At 39.9% G+C, this 26,422-nt stretch overlaps 1 protein-coding gene across 3 annotated transcripts in view; it reads right to left on the bottom strand.

Annotated features, from left to right (window-relative positions):
- The window catches only part of TENM2 (teneurin transmembrane protein 2), a 1,253,534-nt gene that overhangs the window by 1,124,480 nt on the left and 102,632 nt on the right, over positions 1-26,422 (bottom strand). For all 3 annotated transcript variants that reach the window (XM_075442184.1, XM_075442183.1, XM_075442198.1), the window contains exon 3: positions 8,049-8,115. The gene's annotated coding sequence lies outside the window, so the exon portion shown is untranslated. The remainder of the gene's footprint in view (positions 1-8,048; positions 8,116-26,422) is intronic.

Raw genomic sequence — 26,422 nt, forward strand, 5'->3', positions numbered from 1 at the left:
TTTTTTCAAATGCTCATATTGTCAAGAACAGCTTTCCAAGACTGACGCTGGGGAAAGGCAATATCTTTCATGAGATTAACTGGGACTGCAGGGGGGGAGGGAAATCAGGAAAGGATGAAAATGGGTCCGGGAGCAGGCTGACGATACCGAGTTGGTTAGAGCCTTGCCATGCTGTTTCAGCACCTTGTTCATGGTTCTGTCATTCCTACAACAAGGCTTACAACTTCAGTAATCTCTCCATTTGCATCATGTAAATAAAATACACTGTGAATGAACTTTGCTTCCGATTACATTATTGAACTCAACATGGTGATTACAAACGACGATATTTTACATGAAACAGAATATTTTAGAACCATCTTCCAAAATCCCTGTTGAGACATCAATACAAGAAGAAATCTGCCATTTAAGTATGTAACTTCCTCTGTCATGATAGCATCTCTCACCGCAAAATGAGCAAATTAAATCACTTGAGAATGCTACAAAAGACAGAAAACTTTAAACTAAATGCCATTCAAAATGCTACAAAGCAAAGCAAATGATGTGTTCCCTTTGATACAGAAAAACATATTTACAGCATTATCTATCATTAAATAGAGGAAACTGTCAGATACATTTTGTTGGGATGATGGCTCTTTCCCAGTGTTAGAATGTGCTGTATAATGATAGTACACATCTATATTGGAAATTTAAGTTTATTATATGTTTGCGTGTCCTAGATTAGCTAGGTAAACGAAGCTCTAGTTCACTATTTTTCAGCAACCACCACGTACAAAGGCTATTGCATGACTTCAAGCATTTTTGTGGTTCCTTTCAGAAGAGCTAAGTATTGGTCAACTTTTTTGAAGAGCTTCAGGATTCAGTTACTAACCGTTTGAGGTAACAAAGCCTGCCAAAGGGCTCATTTTTATGTGTCAGGTCTCCAGCCGCTTCTCCGGAAGGTGCTAATCCTGTTTTATATCCGACAGCCCTATGCAGATATCTTGGATACCCTGCGGCATCTCAAGTCGCATGGGGTGTTCAGGCACAAAAACGCCTCCCTTTTTTTATTTCACATAGAAAATTTCATTCCAACAGGAGTCTCTGATAAAGGCAATAAAAACCGGTGACAGTAGGTGGCCCCAGCAGAGTTGCCAGTTGTCTGGCACAGACCATCGTTTCTTTGCTGAAGAGTTTGAAGAGTGGCTTGTATAGCATGAAACTGCTGTTTTCTCCAAACAGGGAAGGTACTATGTCTAAAAGCCATGCCCTTTTTTTCTTAAAAATATTGCATATAATCAAATAGCTTGTATGACCTAAATTATCTTTTCTGAGTCCTGCCTAGAATCTCTGTATCCCACCTTTAAAACCCCTACCACGTCCATCCATATCACAATGCACCCTATGCCACAACTTTTAAGAGATTTCTATCAGATATGAGAGGATTTTTGTTGTTTTGGGGTTGCTGTTGGCTTTCTACTTATTTATTTATAGCAGGCAGCTTTGTAGCTTTTCTCTGACAGGCACACAGTGAAAATTGTGGCCTAATTAGATTCAGGGCTTTTAGACCTCTTTGCACTGATGTGCAAAGCAGTCAGAGCTGGAATGAAGTCCTGCTTTTGCACCCTACCCTTGATTTTAATCTTTGGCTATTAATTCTAGCCAGTCACTTCACCTCTTGTTACAGAGCTCTGAGGGCTGGTGTAAGGACACATTCACTTTTTAATAAAACAATACAGAAAGGTTCCAGGTAAAAAGCAATAGGAAAATAATCAAAACTAGGTAACGTTTCCTGAAAGATAATATTTTTTGTTGAGAAGAAATTTCAAGATGACCAGAATTATTTTACCCTGCAAATCTGGACAAACTCCAATAGCTGATTCTTCCAGCTGAAATAAAAAGTAACAGAACAGTTATTTTCTGAACCTGACTTGGTAGCCTGCCTTCCATTTCAGCCTGTTAAACTATTCCACCTCCTTTCATATGTTTGCTATAAGGGGTACACTATGTTTTTTTAAGAGAAAAAAATTACATCAGTCATTACAAGGTATTTAATTTCTTGGAATATTTAGGGCAGCTGATGAATGACTTCAAGTGATTTCACAACTATCAAGACAACAATAATATTGAACAGATATGTTGCATTTCTGAGTAAGCTATATTCCTCAGCTAAAAGTCACTTTTCCAAGATATGCTTTCCCAACATCCAGTGTTGGGAACACAATATATTGTAGAAATACTGATAAAACTTACCTAAAATTCCAAGACTCTCCAAGCTGCTTCTGGCAGCAAAAAAAGCCCATATATGCTACTAAACTAGACAGAAATGTCTGTTGCTGAACTCAAGTGTTAACTGGCTTGTTTAGGATATTATTTTTTATTTTTATACAAGCATTCTTTGCACTGTATTTTTTTATAGGAATAAAATAATTTGTGCAATACAAATACAAGCATTAGCGTGTGAGAACTCTTTAGTGGCTGATGTAGTGAGAACCCTTTTCCTGGTTCTTTATATTAGCACCAGATTTTGCTGGGACTTACAACAGCTGCAAATCATTATTTGCAAGTCAAGTAATGAATGAAGTAATGACTTTTATTAACTTGACCAATACGAGCTCTTCTGACTGGGCTGCAGTTAAACAGTACCACCACTGAATCTAACTTAATTAACTGTGGTAAACAGAAATGTGAATCATTACTGCCTTCAATCCGTGATTGTAGCTCCTTTCAACAGTATGTCCCAAAGACTGCAAATTTTAGCTTGTTATTATTGCCTACTTGTTTGCATAAACAATTCCAGTTAATACATACACTGTGTGGCATCACCGTATTCATTTTTGTTCCCCCAAATAATATTAGGGGTTTCAGTATATTGTATTTCCTAGGAGCCCGCAAATGCCCAAAGCCTGTAAAATCCCCCAAATACCTTTACCCAGTAAAGGCAGGCTGTGCACAAAGTACTTCCTCTGCACCTTTTTGAGAGGGTCACTGCTGTGGGAGCTCAGATCCTCCAGCTCAACCCAGCCGTGCAAATGTGTTTATTTTTGCTGACCAGGGAGCCAGAAGCAGCTCGGAGAGCCTTGACATTCTAGATAAGTTTCATCAGTACTTCTACCACAGATTGCATTCCCAACGTTGGATGTTGGGAAACCATTTCTTGAGGAAAAGTGCACCTGGGTTGCAGGTTCTAATGTTTACAGGATAAAGTTCTGCCTTTGGATGGTCATATACCATACAGCAACATTTGGTTCATACATACATGGGCGTTACGTGTTATGTTTAAGCAGGTGAACCTGGTCAGTGGCTGAAAGTATTTAAAGCAATATTTTTCTTGAAACAAGTTCACAATTTTCCTTTGCACTAAGTTGTCAAATTATGCATTTACTAAACAACAATGCAGATGTTTATTTTCTCGGTACAGATAAAATGGGACCAGAAATTGAGGGGCAGAAATTTCACACAAGACCATTGGTCTTACACAAAGGAGTTCAATTCAACATTCAAATTGGTGCCATGCAAATGTAATCCTCATTTTTTTTCCCCGTATGTTATTTTCCTTTCAAAACTTTAAAAAGAGTAAGTATATACATGTTCACATATACTAGAAAAGATTGAATAAAACAGAAGTACTGCTTAGTGATAGATGACAGATGAGTTAACATAACCATATATCAATTTGGTGAAAACCAATTAAGAAAAACTCATTTACAGAATGTTTTCTGTTCATACATAAGTAGGAATTTGATGCCGACTGTATTCTATTCAGAACATACTTGCAGACTACATGTTGCCACAATTTTTCAAGTTTCAATTTTGAAACTGAAAGGACAGTTACTGGAAATTAATACAAAATGGGCCCACATAGAAAAACATCACAAGAACACAGTCAGAATACAAACATATTCTTCATTGAGTGAACAGCTTTTAGATCCATTACCATTTATGAACTTTTCAAATTTTTAACAGCCAATGCTTTGAGAGAGAAAGCAACCTACTGAGAAAAGTTTATAAAGCCAAGACTTCTCTAAGTGATGTACTATTCATGTCTTTTCCCAACAATAACACTTTCGAACTTCTCAGCTCCATGATTCACTTTTTCCCCCCATAAATAATTTACAATAGCCACAGTGAGCCAACTTCTACTCTGTGGGCCGGAGGTAAAATTAGCTCCAAAATAAGGGACATCTCTCAATGAATGACAGTTGAGAAGTTTGCCCTAAAGTGATTTGGATTTCAAAGCTGTCTTCCAGGGGTTAAAGCTTAACGTTTCTAGTTACATGCATGTTTGTTGGGATTCGTCATGGACTATACATCCTGTTCTGAGATATCCTGGCCCTGAAAGTGTTTGCTTATAACATCCAAAAATGTTTCCAAGTGTTACACGTGTACGCTGAGCAAGAAGTAAATATCAGCAACAGCAAGACATGGAATTGCTGATTTTTCCTCAGGAATTATGGAATTTCACTAACCAAATCTGACTACAGGGGGAAATTTAATAGTTGTACGCTATCTTATATAGGGTTTTTTTCTCTTGTTAAAAAAACCAAACCAACAAACAACAGCCAAAATACGCCCTCCGCTATGAAATATTGAACAGTTATTAGTCACTTCATATTGCATTCTGATTAGATGCATGTCTATATTTCAAATGACTAACCTTCTAGGCATTAACGCCTATTACATAACAATATCTATACCCTAAAATAGTGGAATGACACTTGTGTGCCAGGGGAGAGGCATATCTGTGCTGTTATGAATTCTTTTCAGAATTCTCTTCTGATGCTTAAGGCTAAACTGATACCAGCTATGCCAAAAAGATCCCCCTGGGGTGTGAAAAAAGGTCAAACTAACTGGGCTCCTGTAATTTTTTGGTTAGCATTAAAGAAGAAAGATGGGAGAATAACCTCATTAGGTTTTCTGCATTGCTATTTAGCTTTTTTGGAGGTCCTAAAGAGTTTCCCCACAAAGCAGCATACCACTGTCAGGAAGAAAAAGCAGCAAGGAGGACAAGTAGCCCTATAGTGTCATCTTTACATCAAAAATGTCCTACTGCATATGAAGGAAATGAAAATAAAAATGTTTGCTTACATAATCATTATGTAAGGCTCGTGTTTCAAAAAAAAAGTTATTATTTCAGGTCAGGGTATTTCTTGATAATTAAGGGGCCTTACTGATGTTCTTATATCTCATTAGTGTGCTTATTTAAGCTTGTCTCAAAATAACTTACCCTTTCACCATTCAAAATTGACAGGATTCTGAGCCTGCTTTCCTTACCCTAGCAACTCCGAAACATGAAGTTACACACTGTGTTATAAAAGGCAGATCTTTCAAGGTTCAAGATTACGGTCCTTCGAAGGCGTAAACTGGATACTGAACCTCAGAAAACCCCGAGAAATTCGTGGGCTGTTAGTGTTGGCTTAATGTTAACAAACCATCAGTTGGATACTCAGGATGTTGCTCATTTCCATATTGTTTTGTTAAATTAGGTGCTAAATGCAAAATCACTATGAATGTTCCTAGCTGATGTGCATGAAGCTTATAAATTCTTCAAGCATGCATGGTACATGAAGGTATTTTCCAATGATTAATTAATGTGAATTGGTTCATAAAGATATTCTGTAATTCAAATCCAAGTTTCAGGGCACTGGTAGCCTGACAAGTTGTTTTTCTCTGAGATTCTTTTTTTGAAATGGTTTTGAATGGTTGACATGAATTTTATCCTGAAAGTATCAAAGCAGTTTATACATGAAAGTGTACAACTGCAACAAAGAAAACTTCAAAAACCGGGATGGAATGAAATACAAGTGTCTCATTTCTAATTGCAGAACTCATTTCTTTAAATTAGCTTTCCCTAAATAATTCATTCTCTTAAACACAAACAACATGCCTGCTGAACTCGGATACAAAGTTCCTACAAGCTAAGTTTGTATTTTCTGCTATCTGGAAAAAAGAGTGAGACATTGCACCTGTTCTTACTGTTTTAATTATTTGAGAACTACTTATACATCATAGCAGAGCTAGCTATATAACCCCAAGACAGTCAGAAGTCTCTTCAAAGCGTGTATTGTTAACTGCAACCTTCTTATTTATAAAATGACTTTAAACTATGGTTTTGTGACTCAAATCCCTTTTTTATCCCTCCACATTCTAAGTAGCCAGGCAACTAGGTTAATAGTCAAGCTACCTAGGGCTAGAAACATCAGAAAATACCTATAGTCCTGTTGTATATTACTGTGTTTGTGATACGTTTGGTAATAAGTAAAATTAATACCACAGACATATGATTATTTCTGTAATTTAACGTGCGTTTTTCTAAAACCACTAATAACTAGGATAATTTAGATCTCATAAAAGAGACAGACATGTGCTACTGAGTGTAAAAAAAAAAAATCAAAGCTCATTAAAGCTTTTAATACAAGATTTAATCAGCTATGTTCAATGTAAGCATCCGCGAACTGAATCTTATCATTCTTATTCATATTTCCTTTTTGTCCACTTAGCACCACTGGATGCAATAGTGCAGAGAATGAATCAGCACAAACCGACTCCATTTTGCCAGATGTGTACTGTGACACTTATTCCAAAGCAGGAGTTTAGCATTAGGAGTTGGCAGTAAAACATAGAAACCAACACAAACAAAAAATCCCAAACCCAAATTATAAATAAGTCCCCTCAAAAAGAAATTAATGACACCACTGCTGCTAATTAGCAATGGCACTTCACGAAATATTAGAACACTTCCACCTGTACCTAGCAAATGTAAAAATTCCACATCTGAAGTAATCTTCCAGATTTTAATAATTTTTAACCTATGTGTCTGTGGATTGTTCCAAGGCAAGATGAAAATTTGTTGACTTGGAAAGCAAGGCAAGACCAGAAAATTGTAAAAGAAAGTGTAAGCAATGGTTATCTCAACTCTCAGCTTATGAAAGTTGGTTTATAGAAGTAGAACTTATTTCTTTTATAAAACTGTATTTCTTTTATAAAAACATTCTGTTATGAAAGCAGTAGCAATCATAGCTCAACCGCCTCCTGGTGAAAGGAGTGCAGCACACCCCCCAATTTTTTAGATACTTAGTTTCTGGCCAAACGCACTGCTTCATTTCATCGGCCCTGTGGCACCTGCTCTGCCCAATGCTCTGCTACCACGCCTGGTGCCTGCACGTACCCTGGCAGGGCACTGCGTGACGCCGTCACACAACACACACGGGCATTTCAGCTCTATGGAAAAACCCCTCTCATGTCTTTTCTTGTGTGAGTCTGATAGAATTATATCATTAGACGGTCTTATTAAAACAAATTCTTTAACAGTATAAGTAACAGTACATTTCAACAACAGCACGCATGTTTCAACTCCAAGCCTACTATTCCTCAATGACATGTCATGCAGATCTAATGCTTCCTAAAACATGCTAGTAGATGTAAAATGCTCTTCTTTTTAGTTCATTTCCATGTTAAATTAAAGATCTTAACCTGGGTATTACGCGTATCTTTATTATATAAAGAATAAGAACCCAAATTTAAAATAAAATCTAAAAAAAGTAAAGACATCAAATAACTTTTCTGCTGATTTAAACACAACTCCGTACCTTCCACTTTAATTTATAATACCTCTGGAAATTTGCCATCTAAGTCTTCCTATGCTCCTAAAAATGCCACTGGGGGGGGGGGGGGGTAGTTTAAATGTGTTTGTGAGGAAAAAAGCATTTGAAGTTATCACTGGACAAATCAACCAAAGCTTATGTTTTTCGTATATAACATCACTGCATACATGGAAGTTCAACATATCTAACTCCTCAGCATGCTCAAATATTCCACCTCAGAAAACGCTCAGCAATGCACCTTCTCAGCTAACTAGCAGTGTTTACTTAGAGACAGTTAAGTTTTCTAATACATTTGAACACAACCAGCGTAAGTACGCGGATCAAGCAGCACACAATGAACTCTGCCTGCTGGAGAAAGCTCTTGGGCCACGGCCTCCTCCAAAGAGGTGATGGCACAGCCCACAAAGCACTGCTCGCAGACGAACGGCTAGGGACCCCGTAACACCCTTGGCAGTAAGCACTCACCTCAGGCTCCAGCGGCGAGCTTGCAGCAGGTACTGCAGCAGCTTCTTGCTAGGAACAACAGCAAGCCCTGCAAGAAAAGCAGCTCTTCAAAACAGGAAAGCTCAGAGCTTTGCACGCACACACATTTCACCACACACAGGTTGAGAAGTTCGTGCTTCAACCAGTAGCAGACTCAGCTCCACCAATATATCAAGCACAAATGCCTCATGCAATGCAGCTGGAAGAGACACTAAAGCCTTGAGGATCAGCTGGCTCCTTTGAGGATGTCCACAATTAACAAATCCTTTACAGCTGTATTCAATAACTTCTTGGCATGGAGACAGGACTCTTTTTTAATGATGCCCACCATATGTTGCAGTTAACTACTCTATTTCTTACCTATCAATATGCATTAGTAGTATTAACAGTAAGATAAATTTTCTTTCCAGTGCAAGTAGAACATCAGAAAGTCTCATTCTGTATATTTAGTTCAATTTCATTAGCAACATCGAATAAGATTATCATTTTAGAAGTATGATGCTAATAGCATGTTTCAGCACCCTTCTACAACCTAGTTTACTCTGAACACGTAATCACATACAATAAGCTCAGAAATGTTGTTTCAAATGTTAGTTAAACCAAATACTAGTTCACCTCCCCCACACTTATTTTAAAAATTTTGTTTAATCTTTTGCTACATTTTCTACTTTCAGCTACATGCTTACACTGTCACTAGCACCAGGATCCGAAATGATTAATTATCACGAAAAGGTTATTAAAACTCAAACTCACTAAAAAAAGCCCAACCCAAATATAAAAAGAGATATTTTCATGACAATTGCAGCCAAATTTTGTGGATTTGGCTTACTTACAGATGAGGAGTAGTTTCAATAAATGTACAAGCAGTTATCTGGACCTTTGTTTCGGTGGGTAAAAGCTGCAGAGGTCTGTGGATTTACCTCTGCTTACTCAGATGTCAGAGTGGCCTGGTGCCTCTCGTTTTGTGGGCATTTCAGAACTAGGCAGTGATGGCTATTTTGAACAGGATGCTAAATCTAAATGGTCATATTAATGTTAACAAAACATCTTTGCTAGCAATACTGAAGAGGACAGCGTGAGCGCGTGGCTGTAACTTTACATTTGGTACTTAGAAGCTGGCAGCGTTTTGTAATCCAGGCAGAAGTTCAAAGAATATGCAGTGCATTAACGGTCTTCAGATTTGCACATCCTTAATGAACCTCGCATCCCCCTCCAAAAACAAACCAACCAACCAACCAGAAAAAAAAATGTGAAGGAAATACTGGAATAAAGAAACAGTGCTGAGGAAATCAACGTAAATAATTATTTTCTTTTTAATTAAAAAAAAATCCGAAAAACCAGGAGCAATTCTAACATGACTCTATTTCTGCTTCTGGCTGGCAGTTAAAATCCTATGACCTTCCTTTTTATTTTAGTTGTAAGCTTTCATCTCTTGAAGCAACATGCCACAAGCTATGGGTACCAGCTTATTAAAGTTCAAGCCATTGTTAAAAGCAAATACCTACTGAGCGCAAGCGGATGCAAGTAAGAACTCTTTAAATTGTTTACAAAAAGTACCTGTACTTGACCAAGAAATGAAAAAAAAGACTGGAAGTAAAACTGACTCCTAGCTTATTTTCAAATGTTTCAACTTTCGTTTGTAGGAAACACTTAGTTTCCCAAAATGATTGAGAACAGAGGTGCTACAGCCGCATTCTCTCCCATCAGTGGAGTTCCACGGTTCCAGGTGTGTGGAACTGGCAGCAGAAATTGCCTTCTAGTAACTGAAGTTATTCCTAGCTACAAACAAAGAGGAATGTTTAAGAGGCACCGTTGTGCCACGATGAAATAGTGCTTCTTTGGTTTACAGCATCCATTCTGGATGTCTGCTCTCTTGAAAGCATTTCCCTTTTGCGCCAATAAAATTGCTGCCACATTTTAACTCTGCAATTCCTCGTTAACAAGGAGGAAGGTCTTGTGCTTTCAGCACAGGACAAACTCAGGAGCTCAGAGCTCATTTTGAACCTTCCCAGCATCCTCATATGTGGTCAACTGGAAGCAATTTAATTTGTGTCTTTTATTTGGTGAGTGCTGATGTCAGGATTTTAGTTTAAACCGGTTGCTTTTGAGGCCAGTCTCCAAACTGTCCCTGGTTTCTTGCTCTGGTTTGCATCACAGAGACGTTGCAGGACGTGGGGAAGCTCAGGCAGGGAGTGTGCACTGGGAAGGTGCCTGAAGCGCTGCTGGCAGGTGTCCAGCTCACAGAACCAAACTGGTCCAAAGTAAACCCTCCAACACAGTTACTGGGCTGAACGTGGAGTCCTTTGCATCAAACATTCTCATCCTCATGATGAGGCAAATGTTAAGAATGCAAAATTTCTATCATTGGTTAAATCGAAATGAAGAAAAATTGCTGAACTGCTTCAAGTCAAGCAAGGAATACACCACCAATACCCAGAGCAGAGTCCTCAAACCTGGATTGTTAACCTGCAGCTCTGGCAGGCTCACAGATAGGAACAGAAATGTGCCTTTTTTCAAAGTGATTATTATTAAAGATATGATGAATCATTTAAGAGCAGTATTTTTGTAGCAGTTCCAAGTGCTTAATTTTCAACTACAAATTACAATTTTGTCATGTAAGTGCATGCTGAATTGAATCTCACAGTCTTTAGTGTCACAAAGCATGAGCAAGTAATACTGAACAACCCAGGCAGTGTTAAATTCAAGAACAGGTAGGAATGACTATAGAAGGCAGAATATTTTACAAAAGCAATTGGAATAATGATGGACAAGGATTCTAAGACAAATATTCAGTCAGAGAAGTTCTGTAGTTTTGATACAGAAGTCCCAAACATTTGAGTGCTATGGGAAGTCAGTTCTGAACGCAACCTAAACCACTGACGAAGGAAATGACTCCAGTGGTTGCTCTGCATACCCTGCGTTAAAGTACAAATATGAAAAATATCATTAGAGTTTTTTAAACTCACTGCCTCCGACAATGAGAATCCTTTAGGAAATCAATATCTGTAAACTAGGGAATATTGTGTATTTTAATATTTATATTGTCACAACAAATATTTTCAGCATATCAAATATTTCATGATACAAAATAAAGTCCAAGTAGCAGTGGTAAAAATCAAAATAACTGTACTTTTCATTTAGACCTGGGTAAGCACAATACTTAGGCAAACATATAACCTCTGCTGAGATTGTCCTCGTATGTAGGTGTGATGCACTGCTCTGACCAAGACCAGTGGTCTGATATTCATGATTTAGGTGTGCATTGGGATAAATATACCTCAGGGACACCTAATCTCAAAGTTGTACACGTGGTTATACACATATATTTCCATACGAGAACATATGAAGTGTACACATATACTATATATATAATACACATATATTTCCATATGAGTCCATATGAGAGACATATGAAGTGTACCACTATACAGGTATAGGTTATTTTAATGGTGAACGTATTTTAAAGTGAGACATCTACAAACCATAAAAATAGCATGAATTATCTCATATCATTCCCTTCAGCTGACAAAGAAGTCTTTCATGTGAAGTCAAACATCCCTACGAAAAAGGCTTCTAAGCAGATCTCTAGCAGGCTTTGTCCCACCTGCTGGATAGTAGTCTAGTGTTGAACACAACTGGCATTTTTATGTGGTTTGCGATGATAGCCACTGTGTTTCTCCTGGATTATTTGCAAGATTATCTTACCGTCATGAGCAGCCATAGGGTGTTTCAATTCGTATATCTTCTGCAGCATCTTTATTTTTGAAAAAGCAGAGAGTAATTTTGCTTTCAGACTTGCTATTTCTATTATTTCTTGGCCAGTCAGCTGCCCATGCTCCTCTGCAGCAATGCCAGTGTCCTTCTGAGATAATGAGCATATCGCCACTGCAGGGCACTTTTTCTCAATGTGGTGCCTCAGATCCCAGATCCGCACAGAAAAACCTAAGCCATGCCACAAAGCAGAAGCTATCAGGTTATTGCAGGGTTCCAGTAGAGAGTGATATTGAACTGCGTCTCCCAGGGCAGCTCCAAGCTAGAACTGAGCCAGCATCCCCAAGGAATGTAGGATTTTATTGTGGAATTCCAGTGTCAATCACTCATTCAGCATTAAAGATTAAATACAAGTAGAAAGATGAAAGTCAACAAAAAGCAACTGAAATACATTACAATTGTTTCTCAAATACTTTGCGTATTTTTAAAATCAATACACTTCGTAGGAGTAAGATCTGTAATTGTTGAAACAAAATAGAGCACAGATCGTAGAAGCCTTGTCATGCAATTTTGCTTTCAGTTGTTTATCTCAACAAATATTTCAGTACAGTTTTTACATATTTAATTTTTGTAACAGAACACAGATATGTATTTGTCAATAAAGAAACATCTTTAAATGTTTAAAAAAGCCTAATTAAGGAAATACTACTTCCTTGATAATCAGATGAAACATTTTGGCATAAACCCTCTCAATTTCTGTAGATCTCATATTTTATTTATAACCACTGTGTTTTAAACATTTGAGCTTCAGTTTATAACATTTGAAAGACTAAAATATGGTTATCAAGTATGACTAAGTTAAAAAACAATAGTGGCTTAGCTAATGCTAGTCTCAGACGATAGATCACTTGAATACGATATAAAAATAATCCTTTCTGGGGATTTGGGACTTACTCTTTTCTCGTGTAGGACACTGCAATTTGTCAGTGAACCATAGTCAGGTCAGTGCACTGAGTTTGTGCCAGACAGCTATGAGAAAAATTTCCTTTTAAAAGCAAATTGCAGATCTGAGTCTTCTTTGAATAGGGTATAAACAAGGTGCATTTGTTTTTTCCAAAACACAATTTCAGTTTTACATAAAATAGTGAGGTAATACTATCCTGCTATCTCCTGTTAGAATCAGTTCATTTCCATAGAATATGGCTTTATTCAGCCATAGCTATTATTTAGTACCAGTGATTTTAGTGTGCCCTAAATATTTAGGAAAAGGTTAGTAAGAATCTTCTTTTTTTAGGACAATAGCAAACAGAAGCCACGTGAATTTTATTTCAATATTTTTTTTCAACAATCCATTACACAAAGAAGAAATATCATGTGATTTAGGTAAATAATGATATGTCACAACTAATGACAGTAAATACTCATACTGCAAAATTTGCAAAGAGACCACAGGTATAAATAACCTGCATAAATCCCTCAGCTAATAATCTGATACACCTAACAAACAAAACAGCCAAGATTACTCATAAATGATATGTGAAAACAGATTAAAAGTATTTGCCACCAATAATTTTTCTTGATTTGTCCACTCCCTATAGTTTTCTAAACCTAGTCCACCAGCTTCTGCAAAATTTGTGTTAAAATATAAATTACGTAACCTTATGTAAAATAAAATTCTCAATATTTATTTTGTAACTCATTTAGCAGGCTTGAGTCCTGTTATGATATCATATGTACACATCAATATCCTTTCTGTACAATCTCACAAGACGATCAACTCATTGAACATCCCAAAGAGCTGGAGACCACGGAAGACAGCCAGAGACGCGAAGAATCGCACAAACACCAGAGGGCTAGGAAATAGCCAATGACAATGATAAAAAATGAAAATGACAGCAGATGAGAACTCAAAGAACATCAGGAAAAGCTTGAAAGCGCTCTATTGTTCTTGGGATATTTCTACTGCCTGCAGTTATACTACGGGTCAAACCTTAGAAAAGTATGGCTTAGGAAAATAGGAGAAGAATGAGAAGAGATTCAGTTGTAAAGAAGAAACAAAATGGTTTAAACAGGTATCTTTGAAGCTGTTTAGTTAAAGAAACTTTTAAAATACATTCTAAATGCATCTCAAGCAGGTGGGGGAACTGCAGAACAGCAGCACTGTGTTCTAAAGAAGACAAATAAAAAGACTGCTGAACTTCCAGTAAGACGGAAATAAGTGAAGCGCATTCTTTTATCTGGGTGGTGTCCCCTCATCAGTACAATGGACTGTAACAGGCATAAATCCCACGCAGGTGATTGGAAACTGGATCCTACAACGGATGTGTTTTGGGCTTTTGTATGCTTGGACCATAAACACTATAAAGGCAGAAAAAGAACAAGGTTTCTAGAACACAGAAAAAGAGTGAAACTTATTAAAACTCTTATTTTGAGCTTTTATATTAACTTTTAAAAGCACTCTGTGCTCGGGTGCTTCAGCTGTAACACATAAACCAAAAATCTCTCCATGAAATCAACTTGTCCGAAAAATAACCACAGCGATCACCATTTGCAGTTCCAATAGCTCTGCACTTCCACAGTGTATTCCACAGGATCCTTGATGTATTCACAGCTAATTTCTTAAATGTCACAACAGCTTTATGAAAGTCTGCAGCATCACTGGAATACCAATATTTTTGCAAAAGACAGAGAATGTTAACCTCTCATATCAATATGAAAAAGAGATTTAAAAATTGCTTATTCCAGCCATAAACTGCCATACACCCCTTTAGTACGGGTTACCTTTCTTTCCTCTCACGGAAATATTTTGTAAAAAACAACTGAGCAAAGAACTAATGTATCATCTCTGCAAGATATTACAACTGTGTGAGTAAAATCTTGTGAGGTACCACCTTTCAAATGGCTAAACCTGCAATGTCAAACGGCTATAGGGGATGGGGACACGACACATATGTCTCGGCATCCAGGTCGAAGAACCTTGGGTAATGATCTCCCACTGACAAAGCATTATTTAGGTGACAAAGTTCCAGCCAGTTTTAGATTATTGCACCACAGATCTCACGGCAAAGTGAATCCCAACATCAGGGATAGTCTGGCTGGCTGGCACTCGTAATTGCTACTCATGAAAACAGCAAATCCGTCTGCCTAACAATTTCCGACGCCTCTCCCTGTGCTCGGCCTCTCCCGCTGCCCTTTCGCAGGTCGCTCACTCTGGAACGCTGGCAATCAGTTCGCATGCGAGCGGGTTGGCTCAGCAGCTCCCAGGCGGTGAGGGGAGAACAGGCAGCTTCAGGAACAAGGTTATTTTGCCTGGATAGGGATTTTGAACATGAGCAGTTCTTTCTGTAAGCCAAAACCAAACTGTCAAATCCTAGATGAGAAAAATAGATCCTAAGACACAGATTAATTTTTTTCCATTAGAATTTTTAGTTTCCCTTCTAAAGGTCAGTTCGTGACTCCCTAACTAATGAGCAAGGATATATTCCCGGAGTCTTCTGGGATCTGCCACAGCCCATCTGACCAAAGGTGTAGCTACTGATCTGTGACGTTCCAGACAGATGAGGAGCTGCAGCTCGTATCAAAGCTTGTGTGGCAGTTCATATTTGCCAATATATCTTTCAGGCTAAAAAGACGTGATTTCCTCCCCGGTGATTTCACAAGTAACTTTCATCAATAGCTTGTTGTAAATTTGGCCTGGCAAGGGTTCGCAAGAACATACGTGCCAAGACACAGAGGTTTCCTTTATGAGACTATATATGTTTTAGTCTTCTCTGGATGATAATATGAACCCTAAGTAAGTATTTCTGAGTTTATCCCTCTAGGACTCCAGAAAGAATAAAAAGGAAAAGAGGGCATGCATCTCTGACTTGCTTGCTAATGTACACATTTATGACACTGTGCTCCCTTCAGTCATTTTTGAGTACTTTGCCGCTTAAAAATACATGTATTTAAAATGAAACAAACCCCAGAAAAGCTAAAACTCACTGTTCTGCTGTGTCATATAAATACTCCATTAAATGCTGCAACTGAGATACAGCACTAGCATCTTCAGCGTTCCCAACATTTGTAACGTGGCCCTTCCCTGTTATTTAAAGCCTATTCTATATAAAAAGCAGCAGTAGTTTCAAATTGTTACTCTAAGATAATTTTTTCCTGCCATACTTTAAAAAAGAGACATCTTCTAATCCCTGTGCAGAGTAACCCTTACCACTCATTGTCTTCTATTTTTCTGCTACATTTTCTCATCTGTTTTAATACATTTTGTTACGGATGTTTGAACTGTAATGGCTTCTTTTAATTCTACTTCATATTTTTTCTGTGTCCTATGGCAGTCGTCTCATCCTGTTTGAAAGCTTTTCAAAGCACTATGCACTACGCTGCCTGCAGCTTACCACACTCTGCCACGGCTGGAAAGCAGGCAAGAACGCCGGATGAAACATCACCCTGTGCTCTCCGGCCTCGAGACTTCTGGTTTAGCAAATCTCAGCAGAAGACCCCTCGCTGACTCCCGCAGCCGCAGCGGGCCGGGCTGAGGGCGGGGGAGATGCTGCTCGCTTGGCTGGATGTTGTTCATCCAACACTCTCTTCTCACCAGCTCGGCAAATTTCCTTTTGCCATCTCACACTAAAATCTAAGCAAAACCGAAGAAGTCTGCTTATGCTTACCAGGCAGGTTTCTTCCAAATTTTACAGTTATCATTAAAAGCTACATTTTGATTAAGGAAATTATGAATTACAATAAAGTGCAAGGAACATGCAAAATGAATAATTAACATTGTATAGACTTCAGCATCATAATTAAGATTAAATGCTACATATATTCAAACTGGATTAGCACATCCACTGAAGGCTGTTATGTGCTCAGTAGGAGAGTCTATGCATTCAAAAAATAATGTTTTACGAGGAGTATTCTAGCAACATTAAGCATAAGCTTGTCATATATAAAATGATTAACGTTTTATATAAAAGAAGCTGTTCCAGTAAATGAAGTCATTTCATCTCCCTGCTGCTTCTACCTTTAGGAATATACTGTAAATGGAAAGTGGCTCAATGTGAGGTCTACTTAAATAGAATATGAATCCTCTTGTTTGAAGTTAATGAGACTTGGAAACCTGCTTTTAAAAAAACTGTTGTGATTTTAAATCACAAATTTCATTAAGATTTGCATGCAGCACGTACATTCTTGTTCTACTAACACTTCCACATTCTTAGCTACGTAGGGCAGGATGTCACCTTGTTTTTCCTGATCTTTGTTTGCAACGTGTCCAGGGCTTACAGCTACTCCTGAGTAAATCTCAACTGATCTCAGTCCTCCAAGAGCACACGGGTGGCCCCCATGAGAACACTGCTTGAATTTAAGCACATGCTTAAGCAGGCGTTGCTGAAAGCTAGGAAGCACCTGCATTGCTTGTAGGACTATTGCTGTCCACCTTCAAGGACTTGTTTCTTTATAATGGGGAGGATTGCTTAAAAGAACCTGCAGTGATGGGCAGCGGGTGAAGTGTGACTCCACAAAAATGCTCGAACGCAACGGCGGCATGAAAAGTGACTCCTTGGCTACTGATTACGCAGTCATTTTGTCCAGGCTGAGTACGTGCAGATTGCTGGGGTATTACTCTCAGCAGCGAAATGCCCGCCTGCAGACGGGGTGCTGACAAGCTGCCAGCTGCTCCAAGCTGACAGATCAAAGGAGAAATGGACTGCAATTTTCTCCTCAAGAGAACGGAAGAAGGCAAGGTTAAATCACGCCTGCTTAGAGGAGTGACAGGAACGTCGGATGTAGAGAAGGCAATATATGTATTGCTATTGTTTTAAATCTGCTTCATCTAAAAAAGGAGCCGCTCTTGAGCACGCACCGCTTCCGAAGCGGGAAACCCAGGTCAAACATGGTGGGAAAAAGATTATCCCTTACGCTTAATGCCATTAACTTTTGACTAAAGTGATTTTGGTTGTGAAGTCACACAAAAGGGGATAACTCTCGTTATATTACAAGTTAATAAACTATTTGGCAGACTTTGCCCGCTTGCCATCGTTAGACGAACAGGTTGTGTGGCTGGGCGTAGGCTCTCCAGTAAGAGAGATTAATCGGCACGAGAGCGCACACGCGGCGCGGCACGCAAGCGCTCCTTCAGACCAAAGCTGCAGTCACTGCTCTCTTGCCAGCGCTGCCTCGCGCACGAGAAGGGCTGGCCGGGATCCCCGCTGGGCCCCTGCCCAGACGCAGGTCGTTAGCACTGCTCTCAGCGACAGCAGGCACACCGCCTTCCCGTAACCTCAGCGTGCCCGACCAAAGCACGGCTCTCCTCTGCTGCTCCTGGCACGCTAAGGGACTCTTTGTAGCCTTTACCCGCTGACGCTTTCGCGTAAGTGCAGAAAGGATAGCTAGATTCTGATAATATTAAGCATTTCAAAGAAAACAGGGTTTTTTTTCCTGTGAAAAGGAAATGGAAATTGTTTTCCATTTCTATTCTGAATTTACAGCTGTGCCTCCAAAACATTTTTGAAAAACCTCCACACCTGCTTAACCAAATGAGAGGAGGCAGCTCCTGAGGAGCTGTTTTCTCATTTACATTCAGCTGGATTTCACAGAAACACAGAGTTTTACGTCCTCCTGTGGAGTAAATCTTTTTCCTCGTGGTACTAAGAAAAAGTCTATGCAAACATAAATTAATGGTTTAAAAAGTTGAATTGTACCGTCCCAATTTTTAAAATATCTTCCTAATGTGGTAAAAAGCGTTGGCAAGAGACATATTGCTGCTGTCTACAGTAACAAGATTTGCAGCTCCCGCACCTGCTGGATCCCGTGTGTTGCTGAGGAAGGGCGAATAAGCCACAGACCCCAGACATCCCATTTGCTCCTTGCACAGTGATCGATACAGCTTGAGTATTGTCTATGATGGAGACCCCTAACACCGTACAGGCAATAAACATATTTTCATGCTAAGCCAGGCCAGGCTCAGGATGGCCTTTTTGATGAAGGCTGCATGCAGGCACAGGTAATAGGGCATTAGGTGAACTCCTTTACTACGTCTCTGTGAGAGTCGGGGAGGCAGGAGCTGCTACCGGCACGCAGGAAGGCAGCACCGAGCCGTGGAAACCTGTTGGTGTGTGAGGCAGTGGCTCCCGGCCCGGTCCCAGAGCAGCCGCACGCTGGCGTGGGCACGTGGCAAGAGCCAGCGCCCGGGCTTCGGCTGCCTGGGAGCAGGGCGAGGGTGGGAGACTGCTCCGGGATGCAGAAAGCTCTGTTCTCCCTGCTCTCACCGCAGCTCGTGGGCACTGAAACTGTCAGAGGGAGACAGGCTGATTTCGGAGTCACTTTATGCTATCTTGTGTCGTAGCTGCTTTTAATTTTAAAGACTGAGTTCAATCGTTTAGAATAGCCCAGGAACTTTGGGATTATTAGGAAATCACAGGTGTAGCCACTCCTTTATAATGTGAAATGTTCACACAGATACAACTAGATCAATCTTCTAGATTGCATGATTTTGAGAAATCTTTCTCCAAAAACAATGTGCAAGTCTGGAAGGAAAGAAAATGACGAAGCGGAGTTCAAGTCTCAGGGACCAACCCGTAGGAACTCTCAGTGTGGCTTGTCTTACCAGATATCAAGCCTTCCTGGAGCTGAGGAGTAGCTCAGCAGCTAGGATAAAAAGCACAGAGTAATTTTCATAAAGCTTGGCAATTTTTTAATAAAAATTTTGCCACTGGGAATGCCCTATCAGCCCAAAGGTATGCAGGCAGGACTCAGAAGCCATTTACTGCGAGAGCACGTGCCGGAGCTGTCAGGGAGGCCCGTAGCTATGCAGAGCATGGGTGCTGCTCTGCTATGGCCGTCCCACCTCCCGGGGAGAGCGTCAGGTTTCAAAGGGCAAAAATGAAGCAACAGATTATCTTTCCACTTCAAAATTATAAGATCTATCTGCCTACTCACGCATTGCAAATTTTCCTTCATTTTTGTCATTGGCAGAATGAAGTGCATTATTCACCTGTTAACTTTGCTAGGCAAAAAAAGCTCATTTTTCTATGTACCCTTACATACATCCAAGGTAATGCAGCTCTTGGAAAAGAGAATGAGACAGGCTTAGGACGCTGAAAAGTCCTGCTCAAATCACAATATATTCCTAAAACTTAAACCATACTTGACAGTCAAATCATTTTAGATATTGGAGTGCAGCAGGCTACGAGGAAGGTGGTCTCCAGTGACACAGAGAATAACCAACATTGCGTGTGTGACCAGAACGGAAGCTGCTACAACCAGAACTTTGCATCTGTAACAGCGGCGGTGGCAACATCGTCCGCTCACGCTATAAACACACAAATGGCTTTTGGTTTTCTACTTGTATCGTAATTTTATGTAGCTATTGCAGAGACGTTGAAGGAAACTTCCAAGAGACTTTTCAAAGCTCAAAAAAATATTTTGATTTGTAACAAGACTAAAAAGAAACATTGGATCCAAGATTAATCTTGATCATGCAAATTCACTGACCAGTTCCCAACAGAGAAAGTAATCACAAAGAAGAGATTCATCCAGTAGCATCAATGGGTGTTAGCATTATATCAGGAACAAACCTCATGTTGCTAAGAAAAAGCTGTGAAACATCTCTAAAATAAGAATAACTAACAAGCGTGGTCCCTTGTTGGAAGTTCTTACTACCTTTCTCCGGCTGGTGAATACTTCAGCCACGTATCTACCCCAGGCAGTACGACCAAGCGATAGCAACAACGAAGGGTACAGACAACGCTGTGAAAAAAGTAATTCCTGCTGCTTCTTGCGAAGGTTCTGGAGTGTTTTTTATAGGCTTCTCTGCAGTTGTTTTAGAAAGCACAGAGAAACCAATTCCAGGAGGATACAGGTAAATAAACAGCAAAACTGAGAAGGGCAGATTGAGAAAATCTTCAACTTGGAGTGCAAATGATTTTTTGTTTAGAAATGCAGTTCGCATGCAAAATTACTGTATGGATTTATAAAATCTGTTTAGATCTCAAGCTCAATGTCAGAGACTACTACCACAGCTATAAATTAGTTTTATAGTGATACAATTGCAAGTGCTAATACTACATAGCATTAATAGCCTTATCAATTACAATGCCATAAATATATTTTATAGCATTGTAAATTTTGATATTAACACAATCAGGCATCGATAGTAATAATTCAAAGTTTCCTGTTACGTGTTTAACTTCAAATTTGATGTGAATGTGGATCACCGCACACAATAATTTTCACATGCCAATTTTAAATACTATCTGAGACAAATAAGCTCTCTTAAATGGAAATATTTCAGGTGGAATCAGCCTTCATTAAATTAAGCTATTTTATGCTGAAAATGGTACCAAGGTAAAAAATTTAGGTTCTTTTTCATTAAGCCAGGTGGTATTGATCTGTAAAATCAGAGAGAAACACAAAATCTTGAACAATACAGGAAAACTATTGTCTTTTTCAGTTTAAGGGCAAGAAATTGCGCATAAAAGAGCATAGAGAGGAATGTGATACATTTACATTTATTTAACAAAATCATACTGCAGTTGGCCCTGCTGAAGAATCCTTAGTAAGCCTTTTAAGGCTATCTCTGGTTTTGAATTCACAGACCTCATTAGACAAAGCGAGTTGGGGTCATATTTCTGGCCGAGTCAATCCCCACTGTTCCTATCTTTCCCTACACAGAGGCACAACAGGGTCTGTCCAGGCTAAAGCCAGGGTCAGGCACAAAGAACATTTTTTTCACGAAAATTTTAACTTTTTAATGAAAAGAACATTTTTGACTGGAACATTCCTGGCTTATCTGGTAAACTGTGGTCTTCCCATTGCACCGTGCCTGCAGCTCAGCATGCCACTGCAGTATTTCCACAGCAGGCTGCTATTACTCAACCCCCGCACTCAAAATATTTTTCTGCAAAAAATCTAGAAGTACAGTCTTCTGCTAAGTGACTCTAAAATGATATTTTGAGGTTGTCACATTTACTATTTTATAAGCATAACATATCAGATGTACTAAATGTTCGAAATAAAAAACTGGCTTAAGGTAAAAAATGCTACTGTCACACTGCTCAAAGGTTATCAGATTAAAAGTTTCAATTAACTTGAAGCTACCCAGGTAGTGATCGCACTCGGAATGGAACTGTGCAGACTGAGGCAAAATCTTTTGTCTGAGCTACTTTCGTCTTGGCCTCTGCTATTGTACCGCTCACTCAGGATTAATGCTTTTGGTAAATTTACCAAAACGGACTGGTATGTTCACACTTAAGGTGTCCTCAGCTTACCCTGAAGGAAAGGACTTACTGGCCTGACAAAAATGAGAGGACAGAAACGTCCTCACAGTAGACAGACAAAGTTCTGCCCCATCTTTGGTCTACTGTTCAGCTAAGGCCTCAACCTAGTTAGAATGAACACTGATTACTACACTGTCACTGCAGCAGTAGTCAACTGGAGCTGTAAAGCCCAACTGGGCACTTGGGTGTGTTCCCAGGCGAACGACGTGATTTGCACTGACCTCTATGACTACTGAAGTGTTGATTATTTTTTTCTGGTGGATTGGCTACTCACATCAAATTAGATCAGTGGCACATTATGGATGGCATTTATCAGTTTATACTAACCAAGAATTTGGCTCCATTTATGTTTTCTCTTTCCCATATTCTCACCAAATGAGAAGCATTCTTTTGAAAATGGCCTTCAAGTCTTACATAGGTTGTACTGTTTAAATCTGCTTCAGCATGGAAAGAATGGAAGCTAGTAAATAGGATGTAATTTTTACAAAGTAGGGGTTCAGAATTTTATAAAGGACAAATTCAGAAAACTTCATGTAGATTGGCAGGAATGCTTAAAAAGAGTAGAATCAGCAGATGCATGGATATACGATACAAAGGGGGTAAGTACGCACGCTTGCGGGGTAGTGATACTCTACAGAACTAATATGCATTTTCAAATACATTACTAATAGGGAAAGTTTATGATCTGATATCCAAAGAGTTTTCATTACCATCTTTTATAAAGTGCTCTTGAAATTAAGCTGCCGTGGTATACAAAATAAAGCCATTGCATGGATTTGTAAGCAAGCAAAGGACCTGAAATAACATTTAGGTAACAAATGGTCAGGTTTTAAAGTCAAAATCCTGCAAAGAACTACGGTGGGAACTGTGCTGCTCAACGTGTTCATAGATTACCCATGCAAGGGATGAAATTTTCTAATGATACAAATTTATTAATCATAGTAAAAATGAAAGGTGAGAGGACTTACAGAATACATAATGATATTTAGTGTCTCAATGATAAAATGGCAGAGGAAAATCAGTGTTGATAAACGCAAAATAATGCTTACAGGAGAAACAACTATAACCTAATATATAAAATAATGAGATCTAACTAGCTATTACCACTCAAGGAAGTCTTGAAGTTACAACAGATATTTCAATGAAAATATTTGCTTAATGTTCAGTAGGAATCAAAAAGTTGCCTAAAAAGCTGCATTTTTTTTTCCCCTGGAAATAGAAATCTGTCAGTATAAAAGACAAGTAAGACACAGTTAGGCTATCTGCATGCAGGAATATCAGCCCATCTCTGGCAATACTTCACAGAATCCCAGCATGGTGGGGGTTGGCAGGGCCCTCTGTGGGTCACCCAGCCCAACCCCCTGCCGAACCAGGGTCACCCAGAGCAGGCACAGCACCGCGTCCAGGCGGGGCTGGAATATCTCCAGAGAAGGAGACTCCACAGCCTCCCTGGGCAGCCTGGGCCAGGGCTCCGTCACCCTCAGAGGGAAGAAGTTCTTCCTCATGTTCAGCTGGAACTTCCTCTGCTTCAGTTTGTGCCCATTGCCCCTTGTCCTGTCGCTGGGCACCACTGAAAAGGGTCTGGCCCCATCCTCCTGACACCCACCCTTGAGATATTTATAGGCATTTCTAAGGTCCCTCTCAGCCTTCTCTTCTTCAGGCTGAACAAGCCCAGCTCCCTCAGCCTCTCCTTGTAGGAGAGATGTTCCAGTCCCCTCCTCATCCTCGTAGCCCTCTGCTGGACTCTCTCCAGTAGCTCCTCATCTTTCTTGAACTGGGGAGCCCAGAACTGGACACAGTACTCCAGGTGGGGCCTCACTAGGGCAGAGTAGAGGGGGAGGAGAACCTCCCTCGACCTGCTGGCCACACTCTTCTTGATGCACCCCAGGATCCCATTGGCCTTCTTGGCAGCCAGGGCACACTGCTGGCTCATGGTTAACCTGTCGTCCACTAGGACACCCAGGTCCCTCTCCGCAGAGCTGCTCTCCAGCAGGTCCGCCCCAAGCCTGCACTGTTGCATAGGGTTGTTCCTCCCCAGGTGCAGGACGCTGCACTTGCCCTTGTTGAACCTCATCAGGTTCCTCTCTGCCCAACTTTCCAGCCTGTCCAGGTCTCGATGAATGGCAGCACAGCCTGCCAGTGTATCTACGACTCCTCCCAGTTTGGTGTCATCAGCAAACTTGCTGAAGGTACCCTCTGTCCCTTCACCCATGTCATTGATGAGTAAGTTGAACAAGACTGGGCCCAGTAATGACCCCTGGGAAACACCAACAGTTACAGGTCTCCAACTGGACTCTGCACCACTGATGACAACCATCTGAGTTCTGCCATTCAGCCAGTTCTTAGTCCACCTCACTGACCACACATCTAGCCCATGCTTCCTGAGCTTCCCTATGAAGATGCTATGGGAGACCGTGTCAAAAACCTTGCTGAAGTCAATGTAGACAACATCCACTGCTCTCCCCACATCTACCCAGCCGGTCATGCCACCACAGAAGGCTATCAGACTGGTCAAGCATGATTTCCCCTTAGTGAATCCATGTTGACTACTCCTGATAACCTTCTTTTCCTCCATTTGCTTAGTGTTGACATCCAGAATGAGTTGTTCCACGACCTTTCCTGGGATGGAGGTGAGGCTGACCGGCCTGTAGTTCACTGGGTCCTCCTTCTTGCCCTTTTTGAAGACTGGAGTGACACTGGCTTTCCTCCAGTCCTCGGGCACTTTTCCTGTCCTCCAGGACCTTTCAAAGATGATGGAGAGTGGCTCAGCAATGACATCTGCCAGCTCCCTCAGCACTTATGGGTGCATCCCATTAGGGCCCATGGATTTGTGGGTATCCAGTTTGCTTAAATGATCTCTAACCTGATCCTCCCCAACCAAGGGAAGGTCTTCCTTTCTTTTTTACCCAAATTAAAAATGGATCTCTGAATCTAAAAGCTCAGGGGAATTCGTACCTGGGGCTTCATTACAGACATAGATCTAGGAGCACAGAAACACAAAGGTGGAAGGGGTCCAGGAGTCAGACAAGATGATTTGTCCAGAACGAGCCACAGACCCTTATCCTATATACCACATGGCATGGTGCATGCAGTGTTCTTTAACAGGCTTATGACATTATGGCAGAAATGTATGAATCTAAAAAGTATGTATGTGCTAAAGGAAAAGTGTCATATTAAAGACATTACTAACATTCTTTGTCTCTACAAAAGTAGAGAACTTCTTCAGGGAAAAACATGCAGATTATCCAAGTAAGTACTCCCCAGCTACAGAGAAAAACAGACTTCATTCTTTCCTACCCATCCTAAATCCTATTGGACTACAATTTGACACGGGGAAAATTTTCTTCTGGGAAACAAGGCCAGTGACCATTTTAATTCTGAGCAAAGGAGGGTATATGGATTAATCACTTATGAGATTTCTTATTATCTCTAGGCATGTTAGTGCATCCCTTCAACGTCTCCTTCTAGCCACGTTAAGTCTTCAAGCTGAACCCTTCAAGCAGGGATTTAATTAATGTCAATATAAATTCAGTACCAGCAACAATCAACAAATGACAACTAAGAGTCTTAGCAGCTCCCTTGAGGATACCAGCAAATCGAACACACAAAGACAAAGGTCACAAGTTTTAATTTTTAATTCATTAATTTCGTAGTTCTGTCATTTTACACTGTCTCCTTCATACTCTGCCTTGTCTGGAAATGTTTCGGTACTTCCCTTTTGGCTAGATCTAAATCTTTTTCTGTTCTCCAATCTATGTTTATTATTGACAAATCTGAATATATATTATCTTGTACCACTATTAACCTACTAATAAAACTCATTTTATCTTATCCGATCATCATCAAGAATAGATTTGATCAAGACCCAATACCACCCTTGGGGTATTTTAATTTTAAAGTACGCTCTAACAATTCCCTTCAAAAAAAGCACTGGCTATAAAGCAAGCTTAGAAACTCCGTATGTCTTCTGGAAAGTAAGTACAGCTTGGTAGTACTGCACACTTCATTAAGATGACATAAGTTGGCTCTGGTGCTTTAATCAACTTTCAAAGCCACTTGTCGATACCCTTGTGTCCAGAATCTACAGAACCCTTTCCCAAATAACCGGTTCCGTCAAGAACTGTAATCAAAAGAAATTCGTGTAAGGTGGCATTTTTTCCGTCTGTCGGACATGTAGGTCAATCTGCCTTATGATTAAGATTTTTGCCTAATCATTTTAAAGAGCATTAAATTTTAATTACTTGCAAATTGGATGAGAGTTCAGAGAAGCAAAATCTCTATTGACAAGAGAGAGCTGTTTCCAATCTGCTACTGTCATTTCTGCCCGTGTGCGTAGCTTTAAGAATATTATATATGCTTATTTGTGGCCTCATCTTT

This window comes from Opisthocomus hoazin, chromosome 23 (assembly GCF_030867145.1).
Source record: "Opisthocomus hoazin isolate bOpiHoa1 chromosome 23, bOpiHoa1.hap1, whole genome shotgun sequence".
NCBI lineage: Eukaryota > Metazoa > Chordata > Aves > Opisthocomiformes > Opisthocomidae > Opisthocomus > Opisthocomus hoazin.